Source organism: Perca fluviatilis, chromosome 10 (genome assembly GCF_010015445.1).
Source record: "Perca fluviatilis chromosome 10, GENO_Pfluv_1.0, whole genome shotgun sequence".
NCBI lineage: Eukaryota > Metazoa > Chordata > Actinopteri > Perciformes > Percidae > Perca > Perca fluviatilis.
In genome coordinates this window covers 10928405-10944159 of record NC_053121.1, presented here as the reverse complement: position 1 = coordinate 10944159, position 15755 = coordinate 10928405, and the positions used below count along the sequence as shown (strand labels likewise).

At 39.8% G+C, this 15755-nt stretch overlaps 1 long non-coding RNA gene across 1 annotated transcript; it reads left to right on the top strand.

The window, feature by feature from the left end:
* The first annotated feature begins 9302 nt into the window (after positions 1-9302).
* LOC120566484 lies at positions 9303-9747 on the top strand. The gene is made up of 3 exons (XR_005640410.1): positions 9303-9344; positions 9453-9536; positions 9716-9747. It is a non-coding gene; the product is annotated as an uncharacterized LOC120566484 (long non-coding RNA).
* The last annotated feature ends 6008 nt before the right edge of the window (positions 9748-15755 follow it).

The following is a 15755-nucleotide window of genomic DNA, read 5'->3' as shown; positions in this document are numbered from 1 at the left end:
TATTGGTTCTTCTTGTCTAGCTTTTGTAATTTGTTTGTAAGTTCAGGTAGCAATATGCTTTAAATCACATCCAAGGAGTAAAGAACACTAACTTTTCCTTTATCACTTCTTATCTGTCCAATGTTATTCTCCAAAACCAATGTCTTATAATAGAAGAAATGCAGACCTGACTTAAAGTTATAGTAAGCACTGTTAATATACTTTTTGTCAAATTCAGCCAATATCTCCTCACAGTCCCCTAGCTCTCTATTTTCTGTGCGCGCTGAAAAAATATCCGGTGTTTCTACACAGCCCTGGCTGTGTAAATGGAAAAAACAGAAAAGTGTGCAAGAGCCACAAAACAGTTTAACCTTGTCCGTTTGCTTTTGTTTGTGCTGGCTGCTCCCAAGTGATTGGCTTTACAGCAGTAGCGACAGTTTGCTAATCCACAGCCTTATATGGGCTAACATTGACTTTGCCATATTTTATTTAGTCAGCAAAGACTCTAACAGTAGTGGTTGCTCGGGAAATGCGCGTCCATGAATCTCAGGGCAGAGATTTTAAAGCGGGGATGTATTTGCTTGGCAGTTGAGTTCAAATATCAACAATATTTGCACAGCATCTCTTACTGCACCTTTAAAGCTGCACTAACCATTACTTGTTTATAACACAAATGTATCAAATGACTAAATGCAATGTTAAAGGGGGCACTCGTAGTGATGAACCAAGGGGGTAAGCTTCGCTTCAGAACTCCTATGGCGCCATTTTGATCACCTCCCGTTAACATTCCATTGACCCCCATTCATTTTGACGTCACTTTGACAGCGAATAACTTTACATCTGAAGCGTTTAAAGACTGTATTTGTCCATTGTTTATTTCTAAAGGAACACGACAATGTATAAAAGGTTTCATTACCTTGTACCTCACGTTATGGCTCCGTAGCAAACATTTTTGTAAAAATAGGCTAACGAATGTGTCATAACCAAGCGACTCACTGTCGCATAGTAGAGGAATTACCGTATAGTACAGGAGAATCTCACAGGCAGTTTCGACTTACATGAGCTGTTTAGGTTTAATTACTAATGTTAACTAGCATTTTAGTTAGCAATAATTAGCCTGTGCCTATGTTATCTCCTTACAGTTACCTATGTCCTCCTCAGATTTCTCTTGGCACAGCTACCAGAAGACTTACAACTTTCTGACAGGTTGCTCACGTCACATTTACGTCGTCTCTCTCAGTTGGAGGCTGTGCAATAACGCTCAGCGCTCACCAGAAAAGTGCTTCTAATATCCTTCACTGGTCTCTGTCCAGAGCAACGGGATCTGTTGGTCCAGTTTATATACTGTCTATGTGATGAACCCACAGAGAATTATCACCCAACTCCGCAGTTCCCCACTGTTCTGCGTTTTAGTGTCTTTCAGTGTGTTGTTTTGGTTTTGCCGGCCTTCTACGTTACTGTTTTGGTTCACTCTCTCCGCTCTCATCAACCACGTTCCCAGCAGCAGCAGGCAGCTGTTTGCATTGTAAATACTCACAATACACCACCTGTCCAGCATTAAACAACTGACAGACAAAGTTAGCAACTAGTTGGTGAAAATAGCATTTTTTCCCCCTCAGGAGTTGGTGGAGACCAAAGCAGAGCTAAAGGAGAGAGAATACTGGAGTTAGAGATGAAGAAAAACACAACTCTAAACGTATGCTAATGTTGCTCCATGTCTGCTGGATATGTTAACATAGGGTGATCAGATTTCCGGGAGCTAAAACCGGGACACTTTGCGTGTGACCGTAATGCTCATGCACGCACACGCTTTTTAACCTGAACATGTGCCAGCCCAGGTCAGACATAGACACAGAACGTAACTTCATTATTTTGATCATAGGCTCCTCATCTAATAATAACAGTGTTTTTCCTGTAAAATTAACATTGCAGTAACAGCCTTTTTCAGTTTAGTGTGAGATTTATGTTGAGATTTTTTCTAAAAAAGATTTTTTGAAGTGTTATTTATTCCAATAACCCTCAAAATGATTTATTGAAAATTTTGAGCATTAAACACTTCATTTCCTGCCTTCTGGTGAATTTTTATGCACCTATTTCTACCTTTTTCTGAATCAATTTATACTGCAAATATCTTTATGTGAAGAGAAATATAGATTACAATCCAAATATAAAAACATAATGGAATATATTGCAGTAAGGCTCTCAGGCATTCTGTATTGCTTTCAACTATTTATTCTCCTGTAGATCGACTTTTCTAATTATATCTGAGTCTGCACACATAGTCTAGGCATCATTTACTTCTCCCTCCTGTTTTCCGTCTTTTGTTGGGGAAGAAACCTCCTTAAATGTGCATATGACAATTAATCACCTCAATGATACATTAACTCATTTTAATTTATTAATAAACCCCTGGACAGTAATATATATTATGTTTGAGCAAGATTTCTGCTCATGTTCAAAACTTTGTGCACATTCAAAATATATCTGTGTTCTCTGAGATTTGGAGGAGTTGTGATATTTTGTGAAAAATAAAGTTATAATAGGCTATTACAAGAATAAAGTCACTTTATTTCAGATAATCTATACCTGCACCATAGTCTGCTGTGCATTAAGTGATTGCTCTGCTGATACGGTAGATCTCAGACCTTCTGACAGACACAGAGCCTCGCTTGGATGTCTGAATGAGACAAAGAGTTTAGCTAGGGAAGAGGCTGTACGCTGCTCTACATCGGAGGTGGAAAACAGAAACTACTGCAGAAATACACGGAGCTCAAATGTGACACATCTACCACAGCATGTCGACAGCAGAGGGCATCCATAAACCTGAAGCTGCGCTGCATTTTACAGCGAGAGTGGACACTACGCGATGCACAGGTCTGCTTCAAAGCTCCGTGTGTTTGAGTCTGAACCGTAGACTGGAAACGTCACAAGAACAACCTAAATCATTAGTATTGCGCTCCTAAACTTTGTGTTGATGGCATCAATGAATTAGACTGATTTGGCTATGATTCCTCTGAAAACTTCACCTTTGTGACGGTTGCTAAGTGATAGCAACAAATACAACACGGTTGGACCCTGCACGTAGCTGCCCGTTCTATTTGCCTCGGAAAAATAAACTGGACCAGGGGCGGATCTACCGGGGTGGCATAGGCTGGCAAACGCCACCCTAAAAGAAAGCCTTGCCACCCCTGCTGCCACCCCAGTTGGCAGCAACGAATTAAAAGTTATGGCCAATTTGACAAATCGTGAGCTGAGAATTATAAGGTTCTATCTCCGTTTAGGGTAGTTCTGAGATATTGAGCATCAAAGTTTTTACATCCCAGCTATTTTGTGAGATGGAACCTTTTTATTTTATTAATAACTAACTAAGAAAATATTTTTTTACAAAAATAACACCACACAGGCATTAATAAACACCTAAGGGATCAGATTATGTCAAAAACTCAATTTTGGCCAAAAGTGGAGATAGAACCTTATAATTCTAAGCTCACGAAATACCGAGCGCGAATCTCCAATGTCCGACTGCACGAGATGACGCCAGAGTGGCAAGAGCCTGATTTGTTTGGAAAACTGAGTGGTGCGAAGCGAGGGAGCCAGGAGTCGCGAGGAAAGGAGACACAGGAGGAAAGAGGTCAACACGGATTAAATATCAATTATAACGCAAGCACAGTACTAGCACAGTTGCGATGCCGATTTTGAGATGATTAAAATCAGGTTGAAGAACGTTATTTTGCTAAGTATGCTTATAATGTTACTTAGGTCTGACGTTTGTTCTGTGTACAGTAGGCTACAAAAGCTAAAATTGATTCAACGTCTGTCAAGGAAAAAATTGTAAAGTTACTTTTAATCTTACAGAAATGAAGAGGAAAGGTAGCATATGTAGTTTTTTCTAACCAAAGAGAAAGGCAAGAGAAATAGAAAATCAACAACTGAGCAAGGTAGACGGAGAAGATGAGGTGGAAGGAGAGAGAGAAGACGAAGACGAGGTGGAGAGAAAAGGGCAACAGAAACATGACAGAGATAGAATACAATGCCAAGGCGACCAGGGACAGGAGGAGGTGGGAGAACACCACAGTGGTGAAGATATGGAGGGAGAGCATCACCAAGATGAGGAGGGAGAAAGTGAGAGACAAGATAACGTGCAGGGCTCTGACAATGAAAGGGAAAGGAGAGTGCCTGGGCCATCACCAACGATTTCCTGTCGAGCTGGTCCACATGGTATGGAAATTGTTGCTGTATATATACACTAAGTTACATATGAATAAGAACAACAAATGAAAAAGACGGACATTTTTATAAAATTTAAGAGACATTGCTTTGACATCAAATAAATATAAAAATTCACGTTTACTTAAATATGAATAATTAGGAAAAGTTGTCAGTGTGAAAGTGTGATGAGATAGGGAGATGAGTCTTTATATTTTGTGTAGAATGTATTTTAGATCTATTTCTCAGATTAAATTAAAACATTTAAAAAGATTAACCTAAAAATACTCTCCCAGGCTAAAATGTTAGTGTGTGTTAACACAGTCTGATGGTTATAACTAATCAATGACAGTTCCTAATCTTGTACAAATGCTGCCTGCAATGCTGCCTCTCTGACACAGTCAAAAACTGTTTGCTTCCCATCTCACACATCTAATGCCTTTCCTGTGATAATGCCCCTTACTTCTATCATATTTCTATCTCCTATTAAGTGAGATCACATTGTATGGTCACTTATTCCTAATATGAACTGTTTCAAATGAAACCTCAAATGCAGGACATTGATTGCATGAGATTAAGTTTGTCTGTATGAGTTTGTAAATGGCAGCCTGTGCCCTTTTTTAGTGTGTACATACTATTTATCGTCAAAATGTGATTAAATTCAGTATATATACGTCATATGCCATATGTTGCCACCCCTCAAAATTTCTGCCCCCCTCTCGCCACCCCATAAATATTTTTCTAGATCAGCCCCTGCTGGACAAAGTTACATTCAGGGCTACACTCAAAACGTTCGGGGCTGAAGCCCCGGCAAAATCGGCTGACGCCGCTCCTGATGTAAACCGGGACATTTTAGCGTCAGGACTCGGGACAAGCAATTCAAAATCGTGACTGTCCCGGTCAAACCGGGACGTCTGTTCATCCTATGTTAACATGCAATTGCTTGCTAACATGTTCACTAAAACAAATACTTACTAGTGGTGCGGCATAGCTCAATAAATTGAAACAATTGTTAATTTTGTGATAAGGTGCTGAAAACATGAAACAGCAGCTTGTGTGTGGCGAAAGTGGGTAAATGCTAGATCGGATCTACTGTTGACATGGGTAGGTTTAGACATGAGAAGTGGGATAGGGTAGGGTTAGGGTAAGAATACCAGAGTAAACCAATCGGGGGCAGAATTAGGCAGAATAAACCAGGCCACAAGGGATGTTCTTTGACATTGACACATCTAGTGGATCTGATCTAGCATCTACCGCCAAAGTTTTGGATAATGTCTGCAATTCTCATGATGATGCTAATCTGCAGTGGCCCAATATCCAGATCTCTTCTAAATACATTGAGCTATTCATGTACCAATTTTGGTGCTTTTATCACAAAATTAACAATAGGTTAGCTATGCCGCCCCACTATAGGTTGTTCTGTCAATTTTGGGTTTTGTGGGAAAAAAGTACACTCTTATTTTTAATATTATAATAAGTTTAATCTTTGTAATGTCTGTCATATAATCAATTATAACCAATGTGATCTCACTATGTATTTCCACTTTGGGATCTAGATATTTTACATGTCCCTTACATATATTCACTTTTCTTTTAAGTAACATTTAAGTAAGTAAGTAAGTAACGTTTGGCAATGTTCACTATCAATCATGTATCAATATGGGTGTTTATTCAATACACATTGGGTTCATGTTTTAAGTTGGTGTATCATATTTAAACACAATTTAGGCCCAGCAGTTTTTTCAGAGACTTTTCTCTCTGTGTCAAAGAGACAGGAAGTGCAGGTTGAGAGATATCTTTAATTTAAACAAAGGACATCTGAGGGGGCTAACGTAGGGAAGTTAGCCTAGCAAGATGTTTCCTGTCAGTGAGTGGAGGAGTTTTCTCTTTGAAGCATAGCTGTATTATGATCTGTATAAAACTATAAAAACTCAATTGTGCATTGCTGTGTTCCAAAGTAACATGAACAGTGACACTGAAATGATTAAAGGTCCAGTGCGTAACGTGTTTAGTTGTTCATTATCAAAGTCTGTGTTGCCCGTTCACTAACTTGTCCTTTTTTTTTTTTTAAGAATATTTACCACCACCATCAATTCCAAGTATTCCTTTTGGCTTGAAATTTTACATTTGCATTCACATGAACTGGGGTAGACGCTCCATATTCATGCGCCATCTTGAAATACGTTAGTCGGTAAGAGACATACAGGACATAGTGCTTTGCCTTTTGCGTTTTCGCTGTCACACAATAAACTCACAGGTGCTGCTAATGCTGCTAATGGGGATCGTCGCTTCCCGGCCCCGGCAAGTTTGAAGAAGGAAACATGGAGGACCACACGTATTCAAAATCCAAATTTCAGGAACAGGAGTCTTCTTCTTCGCCCAGAAAAAGAAAAAGGATATTGAAAAGAGCAAGAGAACGGCGTCATCAGAAAAAAAGAGTGAAGGCTACCGTAGCTGTAATACGTACTTTGAAATGCGTGGTGTGAGAGAGTTGATTGTGATATATGATCTCAACGCTAGATGGGAGAAATTCCTACACATTGAACCTTTAAGGTCTTTTGACATGTATAGTGTCTTCTATGCTACTAATTAGGCCATGCTAAAGCTAATATATTTCATAAGTGAAACACTATATCTATATATACTATATCACTAATTTGTGAAAACAAATATAATCGTTTGATATGACTGGTGTGGGAACCAAGGACATGTGAGCACCCATACCCTCCAGGATGAAATAAAGTGAAATAATTTATCAAGTACACCATCTGTTGACTAGCATGTATGTTAGCAATTAGCCGACAAAGAACTGTCTGGGTCACAACGACCTAGATGTACTCAAAGAAAAGGAAGATGAGAGGACTGTTAGAAGTAAAAATATCACCAGTTCAGGTCCATCTAAAGATGTAACGAACATTAGGTAATTGTAAAATATGTTAAACTGACACTGCCCAAAATGCTGTATAAAAAGAGAGTCATATGAAACTTAGATTCAGTTGTCCATTCGACTGACTATCGCCTGTGGTCAATTAATGTATCCGGGGCAGCTCGGTTCAGTTGTTAAAATGTAACAAATACATCTGCATGGAGTGAGTATCAACAGTCTCTGGATTGTTCATGGAGTCCTCATCTGTAGTTTATTCTGTACTGAGACCACTGTGGGGCTCATGCAGTCAGCAAGACAATAACTTTACTTCTAATTTTATAGATAGGCCCTAGTAGTTTAAAGGTCCCATGACATGGTGCTCTTTGGATGCTTTTATATAGGCCTTAGTGGTCCCCAAATATCTGTAACTATTGAGGAGGAGGGGGGGGGGCAAGGTGGAGGGTGGGGGTGTGGCCTTGACCAACTGCCACTTCACTCATTTGAAAGCCATGATGTCTCTCTCTCATGGGTGGGCCAATTTCTCTGGGCGGGCAAAGCAGAGAAAGGGGAGATAACCTTGCTCCTTATGACCTCATAAGGATCAAAATTCCATATCGGCCCATCTGAGCTTTCATTTTCTCAAAGGCAGAGCAGGATAGCCATAGCTTGGATTACACCTATCGCCATTTCTAGCCACTGGGGGACCATTGGCAGGCTGGGGAGCGCATATTAATGTTAAAAAACCTCATAAAATGAAATGTTCATGCCATGGGACTTTTAAATAACTAGTAAAGAGTGGCAACCAGAAAAACCAGCACCCTTTGCAGCTTGTTATGCTGCCCTATTTAATTGCTAAATAACCCTAATATTTAAAACTGTTATCTTTAACTATGTAACTTTTAAAAGAAAAAACAGCTGTGTCCTCTTTCAAATGAAACAAAACACAACTTTGCTCAATTCAATACCCTCTTTGCTCAGTTCAAAACACTTGAAGGTTTTGTTGCTACAGCTGCAAAGCTGGCTAATGTTAGCAAATAACTGTATTGTTATGCTATTATTACTGAGATAGCTGACTTTTTGACTCTCCTCTACTTGTGCCACTGTTACACTGTTCGCTATATTTTTTTTAAAGATTAATGTTTCAAAGGTTTTATCACAAAGAAGAAGTGCCCAGGAGGTGAACTTGCACCTCTCCAGTTACCAGTCCACACTTCGTACTTGGGTTTGTATTGGGCACTTAAACCTGCGACCCCCCAGTTCCCAAGCTAAGTCCCCACGGTCTGTGCTGTTGCCACGCCAAAGGTAGAGCCAGAAGTAAAAGCACCATACTCACAAGGGGACATGTTTGTTTCCTGCTTGGACTCTTTGGGCCCTATCTTGCACCCGGCGCAGCGCAGTGCAAAGCCCGACGCAAGTGTCTTTGCTAGTTTAAGACCGACGCAGTTGTCAATTTCCCGTCCAGTGCTCACGTCGTTTAAATAGCAAATGCACCTGCGCCCATCTTTGCGCCCATGGGCGTGCTGGTTTTACAGGGAGGTGTCTTCAGGTGAATTCTTGGCGTATTGCTATCTTGAGCCAGCAGGAAGTGATCGCAGCATTTCATTGTTATTTTAACAACAAATTAGTAAAATGCGCATAGGCTTATGCACAGCATGCACACACTGTGCTTGTTACACACACACACACAGGGGAGCGCAGCAGCACACAAACATGCAAAAGATTACAAATAAAAATATTACGGTGCAAATCTGCCATCATAATAGCAATGCGCCAAGGTACGAACGTGCCAGGCTTTTAAAGGGAATGGGAGATGACACTCCAGGCCCGGATTGGCTAATCGGGAGCACCGGGAAAATTCCTGGTGGGCCGGTCTGTTTTTTGGGCCGCGAGGGCCGTTGTTGTCATGGAACTGGGTTGAAATATGGATGCTGTCCCTAGGCTGCCTGCACTCACAGCAGCCCCACTCTTTTTATTTATTATTTTACAGCAGTCCCACTCTTTTTATTTATTATTTTACCGCAGTGCCACTCTTTTTTATTTAATATTTTCTCGCAGAGTGCAGCCTGCAGGTTAATGATGACGTGATTATCTTTTGACTCCCTGGCCCCGCCCCCGACATGGCACCTTGCAAGTTGCTCAAAATAAAAAAGTCTGATAAAAATGGACAGGAAGCGCAAAGGCGGCGCTGAAAAGGCAAGAATCAAAAAAAAGAAAGCTTTGGAAACTGATGCGGCCAAATGTTCTAAGCTGAGCACATTTTTCCTAAAAAGAACTAATGAAGACGACGAGGCCGGTAAGTAAGCTAACGTTAAGGTAGTTAGGAGCAGTGCAAGATGCTAGCGACCGTGCAAAACAACGTTGTCTGCAAACCACCGTTCATGTATCAAACTTTTTCTTGTAGCTCTTCAGCAGCAGCCGCCTCAAGGCCCTGGCCCGGTAACGTTACCAAGCTCCAGTCATGAGCCCAACACACCAGAGTGGGCAGGTAGGATTGTCATTCAGAAGAACTAATAGTAATGAAGAGCCCTGCTCAATGAAAAATGCCCTGAGATAATTAATGATACGATTCAGCAATACATTAATGAAACTGACTTGACTTGATTTGAAAGCTTTGTAAAAATGGGATATTTGTGGTGAGAAATAAATGTAAAAAATTTCATTTAGTGTCAGAAACAGAGCCAGGACCCAGTTGTGAAGCCTTGCATCTCAGTGGGACAGACTAAAGATGTCCCCTCTGGAGGGTTACATTGTCAGGACAGCTAGTGAAATCCCACAAGGAGGTGATGAGGATCCTTCCATGGAACAGCAGGATGTCGAACTAGAGAGCAAAACTGTGTCATTTGTGTTCATCTCATTCTCTCTCAGTACAATCTACTAACTGATGCCTACCATGTGATTGGACTCGCCTACAAGTTGCTATTAACACTGTCCATCACACAAGAAGCCTGTGAGAGAAGCTTCTCAACAGTGAAATTCATAAAAAACAGGTTCAGGAGCACTTTAACCCAGAAGAACTTTGAGGCATTCATGCTGATGTGCACTGAGAAAGAAATTCTCATGTCTTTGGACAATGACACTGTGATAGATAAAGATGCAGAGACCAGTGTTCTGCTCAGGTGTTTATTAATGTTTTAGGGTTGTCCATGTTTCCTTGAAGCTAAACTTATGCAGAGGAAAAAGAGATAAAACAATCATTAGAAAGTTATACTGTGAAAAAAAGTCATAACAGTACAATACTTGTTTAATTCTTTAACTAATGTTCTCATATTTGTGAAAAATATTTGAAGTTGTAAAGCAGCTGTTTCCTTGAAAAATAGATGATACTGTCATTAGAAAGTGCAATACATTTTATTTTAATCTTTATTTTTTATTTTGTTTTATATATTTGTTTTTGTTAGATTTTTTTCTTCATTTCAATGTTTGGATATTTATGAATACTAATTCTTAAAGAAAATAGATTCTGATACTGTCCTGTTATTTACTGTTCTAATAAATCTTCACTGTGAAGCAAAACTTAGGCTACTGTTTTTGCACTGAATTGGAAATGATATTTTTCAAAAATACAATGAATTACAAGGCTGTAGAGAACAGTGCGCATATTGCAGACTTATATTCTGAGGTTTTAATTACATTATTTTAATATAGTCCGTCGTGAACTAAAGTGGGCCGGTCTAAGGCATGAAACTCCAGGGCTGAAAATGAGTCCCAATCCGGCCCTGTGACACTCTGATTGGTTTATTGCATGTTACGCCCAAAACACACCTATGAATTAATGAAGACACTAAGTACAACCCTTTTGAACCATGCGCCCGGCGCATGGACCCTTTTTTCCGACGTCAAACTAGCAAAAGTGGATTTGGGCATGCCCTAAATGCACCTGCGCTATGCGCTTCACGCAATGCGCTTAGATCGTTAAAATAGGGCCCTTTGTCTTAAAAGCAACAAGTCCAAGAGATTTCATACAATTCCCCAATTTTATCTAACCATTTAGGTTCTCCCACCCCATCTTTCTGCCTTACATCTGATTGTCTCTAAGCTACCTTACATCCTAGTTACAGTACAGGCCAAAAGTTTGGACACACCTTCTCATTCAATGTGTTTCTTTATTTTCATGACTATTTACATTGTAGATTCTCACTGAAGGCATCCAAACTATGAATGAACACATATGGAATTATGTACTTAACAAAAAAGTGTGAAATAACTGAAAACGTGTCTTATATTTTAGATTCTTCAAAGTAGCCACCCTTTGCTTTTTTGATAACTCTGCAAACCCTTGGTGTTCTCTCAATGAGCTTCATGAGGTAGTCACCTGAAATGGTTTTCACTTCACAGGTGTGCTTTGTCAGGGTTAATTAGTTATTATATATTATTAGGAATTTTTTCCCTTATTAATAAAAAAGCAAAGGGTGGCTACTTTGAAGAAGTAGCCAGCCAACTTTATGAAAATAAAAAAAGAAACGCATTGAATGAGAAGGTGTGTCCAAACTTTTGGCCTGTACTGTATATTACTGTTATGCAATGTGTAGGCAGAGATGGGGAGTTAATACGTCTAGCTTTTTTTTCAAATTAAGTAACAGACAGAAAAGAACACACTCTTGCATGAAACGGCTCTTTAAAAGGGATGGATCAACTTTCCATCTTTCTGTTTTTAAACTCTCTTTTTCACCTTATCTGAAGCAGAGCATGTTTCACTATTCCCCTCACTCTGTCTGACAGTCCACATTTGACAAGCAGACAGACATAAACACTTCAACAGAACACTTCAACAGAACAAATTGGTCTCAGTGCTGTGCTCGGTCAATTCAAAACCACATTTTCGCAGGATTTTTGAAGGCTTGCTAAATCTTTTAAACTAACAGCAAATCCTAATAATACCAATATAAAATATAAATGCTACAGTGCCAGAAGACTTTTCTACCACTGCAGTGAGTGATCAGAGCAAGAGTAAAAATAATACGTTAATGAAATAGATTGAAAGATTCCAAATAAAACATGTTTACAACCATTAATCCATCTACCCAGAGTGGTTCATCCACAGAAACTGATCCACAATCACATTCTGGGCATGATGTGCTCTTGAAGCCCATATCAGAGCTGACTCGCTGTTGGCTAAGACCCACTGATCTCAGAAAGTTACTGCAGTAGTGCAACAACACTTGTGATGGCAGCAGTTTTGTATAAATTACTTGAAAGCAATACTTGAGTAAAAGTACAAATATTTTACCAGAAAATGACTTTGGTAGATTAAAGTCACCTTTCAGAATATTAGTTGAGTAAAAGTCTGAAAGTGTCTGATATTTACTGTACTTAGAGGTGCAATATGTAATAAATGTATTGTATTTAATCGAAAAATGACCACGTGTCATCAGATATTAAGGAAACATGCTAAGTTGAAAATGAAATTGTCATCATATGTGCAGTAAGGTTAAGCCGCATTGAGGTTGATTATTGCCTGCACACTCATTTTTTCTTTTGGCCAGCTCATGACGCTTTATGATTCAGGTCTCACCGTTTTTGTCTGTAAAAAAATTTTTGAAAATCAGTGTGGGAGTTGTGAAGTTGAAATATGTTTTTTCAAAGTTTTGATCAGTATCCTGGGACTGGCTGCCTCACTGTTTTGATCGTAACCTGGATCCCAGTGTTATTTTCTTTGCAGTGCTCGGCAATACAATATATAACACTAACAAGCACCCTACGGCAGCAACCGTAGCAACCAATTTACTGCAAACAGTTGATTGTTTGTTGAAAATTACTTTGATCCACATTCATGTTTCTGTTTTCTTACAATAAGAGACAAGGATGATGAACATCAGCACAAATCACAATACAGCTTCATATCAAAGAATGCAGCACGTCTCATGAAAGCCTGGCTGGCTCTCTTGTTGATGTCATTGATGTGCTCTACAGTATATTGATTTAGTATTTGCATGTATGGCTCTAACATATTAACTAATGTTGATGCGACTGTACATATGCTCATCTAAATGTGCCGCTGTTGTCTTTAAACAGTTAGTTTCAAACGTTATGGGCCTCAAGAAAAAAAAGTTGTTTTCTTATTATGAAGTTTATCAAGAGGAATACTACTCAGCCTGTCAACTGTTGTATAATGTCTTCTGTGGCTCTTGGGGATATTTCTAAAGTCTGAGATAATAACCGTGATGATGTTATAGTCATGTCATCAGGAAGATCTTGGCTATCTTTGAAGGCTACAAATATTTAAATATTTAACAGAGAGCCTGCATTACAAACCGGGTCATGTATATTGGAACTAGACCCAAACGAATATTTTAACATTTTGGGACATTCACTCAGTTGCTTTCTTGCAGAGAGTTACACCAAAATTCCACTATACGCCGCATTACGGTTTTGTTCTGTCTTCTGCCAATGCGTCATACCACACCGGGAGCGTCCAAAGCGGGGCGTTTTATACTATGGTATGAAACTGTCACGTCTAGTCCCTGTGTCAAGTTTCTTTGTTTAGTTGGTTTCATGTATTTTGTTGGTTTTCCCATTTCCTGTTTTATTTTGTAGTCTCTCTCTGTTCCCTTATGTGTTGCGTAATTGGTTTCGCGTTTTACTTCCTGTCTTTTGGTTTTCCCACCTTTGTGATTGTCTGATGTCTTTCACCTGTTGACCAGCCCTTGTGTCACCTGGCCCTTGTTATCCCTCGTTTACTTGTGTATTTAGTCCCCGTGCTTTCTGTGTCTGTTGTTGGTGGATTGTCATTTGTCTTTTGTGTCTTGTAGGCACTTGGCAGTCCTTTTAGTCCCCTTAGTCCCCTTAGTCCCCTTAGTCCCCTTAGTCCCCTTCCTGTAACCCTTATGTTGTCCTTCTGGTCCCGGTGACCCAAAGGACAAAACAAGGGCTAATACAGCACCTTAGTGCTTTTTTGTACAGCATTTTGGTCAGCTTAAACTGTGTTTAAATGTGCTCTAGAAATAAACTTTACTTACTTACTTTACAAGAGACAGGGTTTAGAGAGCAATTCTCAACAAAGTAAACGGAAGTACATAACCCTTGTGTTGTCCTTCGGGTAACTGGGACAACATCAGTTTCTCCGTGTTCCTGGATTTCTCTGTGTTTTTGTGCTTCTGGATTTTTACCCGTTTCCTTCCGAGTTCCTGGTTCTTTTGGATTTTGACTCCTGCTTACACGTTTGTAAGTCTCTTTATGTTGTGATTAAATTATTATTATTTCTACTGCTGCCTCTCCTTGCTTCTCTGCATTTGGGTCCTAGCCAACAACCCTGACAGAAACGGTACACACTTCCTGTCTCCTAAAAGGGCGTGGCTTTGTTTTAACGTGTAGTGAACGTCTTGTGGATGGATGAAAAGTAATATTTGAATAACGTATTATGTTCTTTTATTAACTTTAGATATATACACAGCTAAAAAAACTATTTAGCATCACAGAGATTAGTTTTGTTAGGGCGTTCACGAACGTTAGCTGACGTTAGCGTCTCTGTGTTGCCAGCTCTCGCGAGAGTTTGGTCTTGAGACAGAAACAGGTCTCAAAGTTAAATTTTATCCTGATATGTCCATCTGATAAATGCCATTTTAGTGTTACGTTCTGGAGATATGTGGCTTGTGAGAAATGGGTTCAATATTAACTTTGGGGCGAAAGGATTGCTCATAATCTGTGATCACGTTCACTTCTCCCATTGGAATCAACACACTCAGGACCTGCTGCTAGTCTTGTAAAGAGGCATAGCCGTGGCGGAGCCCACATAACACAGATACAGGAAACTACTCCGAGTTGGGGTGTCTCTGTTCTAAACCGTCTCTGCTGGCGCATATTTTTAGCAGAGCTTAGTGGTGAGCCGCTTCTGCATCGCGGCTGGTAGAATAACAAGCATTGTCTTGAGTGTCGGCTATTGCTGCGGAATGCAGCGCAGACGTGCCTGGTGGAACTTGGGGGATAGTTAAGGTTGATACAACTATCTGTATCAGCAACTGGAAATAGATGGAAACAGATGACTGGAAATAGATGGAAACAGCTGACTGGAAATAGATGGAAACAGCTGACTGGAAATAGGGGGGAATGAATGAAACAAATTGGAAAAGCATTTTTCTATGCCTTCGAGTGAAACAGTTATGTTCTTACACACAAGCGTGTACACACACACACACACACAGACACACACACACACACACACACACACAGTTTAGCACATTACAGTACATCAAAGGAAGACAAAAAAGGTATTCTAGATGTGCTTCATTGTTTTCAGAATTCTTCTGAAGTGTAAAATCCTTTTGATCCTTCTTGTAAAACATCTTCACTTAAATGTGTACAGCATACAGTAAAAAATACTATTACTACCACCTGGGAATACCACATTTTCTTTTCAAAGGTAGTGAATAACTACAAGATGACATGAACCGATAGATGAAGACATTGATAAACAGTTACTCTCCATGTGTTCATAACAGCTTTCCTTTGCTGGTAAATCTCTTAAAAGGTCCCATGACATGGTGCTCTTTGGATGCTTTTATATAGGCCTTAGTGGTCATCTAATACTGTATCTGAAGTCTCTTCCCGAAATTCAGCCTTGGTGCAGAATTACAGCCACTAGAGCCAGTCCCACAATGAGCTTTCCTTAGTATTTCTGTCTGTAGCTATTGAGGAGGAGAGAGGGGGGGCGGCAAGGTGGAGGGTGGGGGTGTAGCCTTGACCAACTGCCACTTTGCTTGTTTGAAAG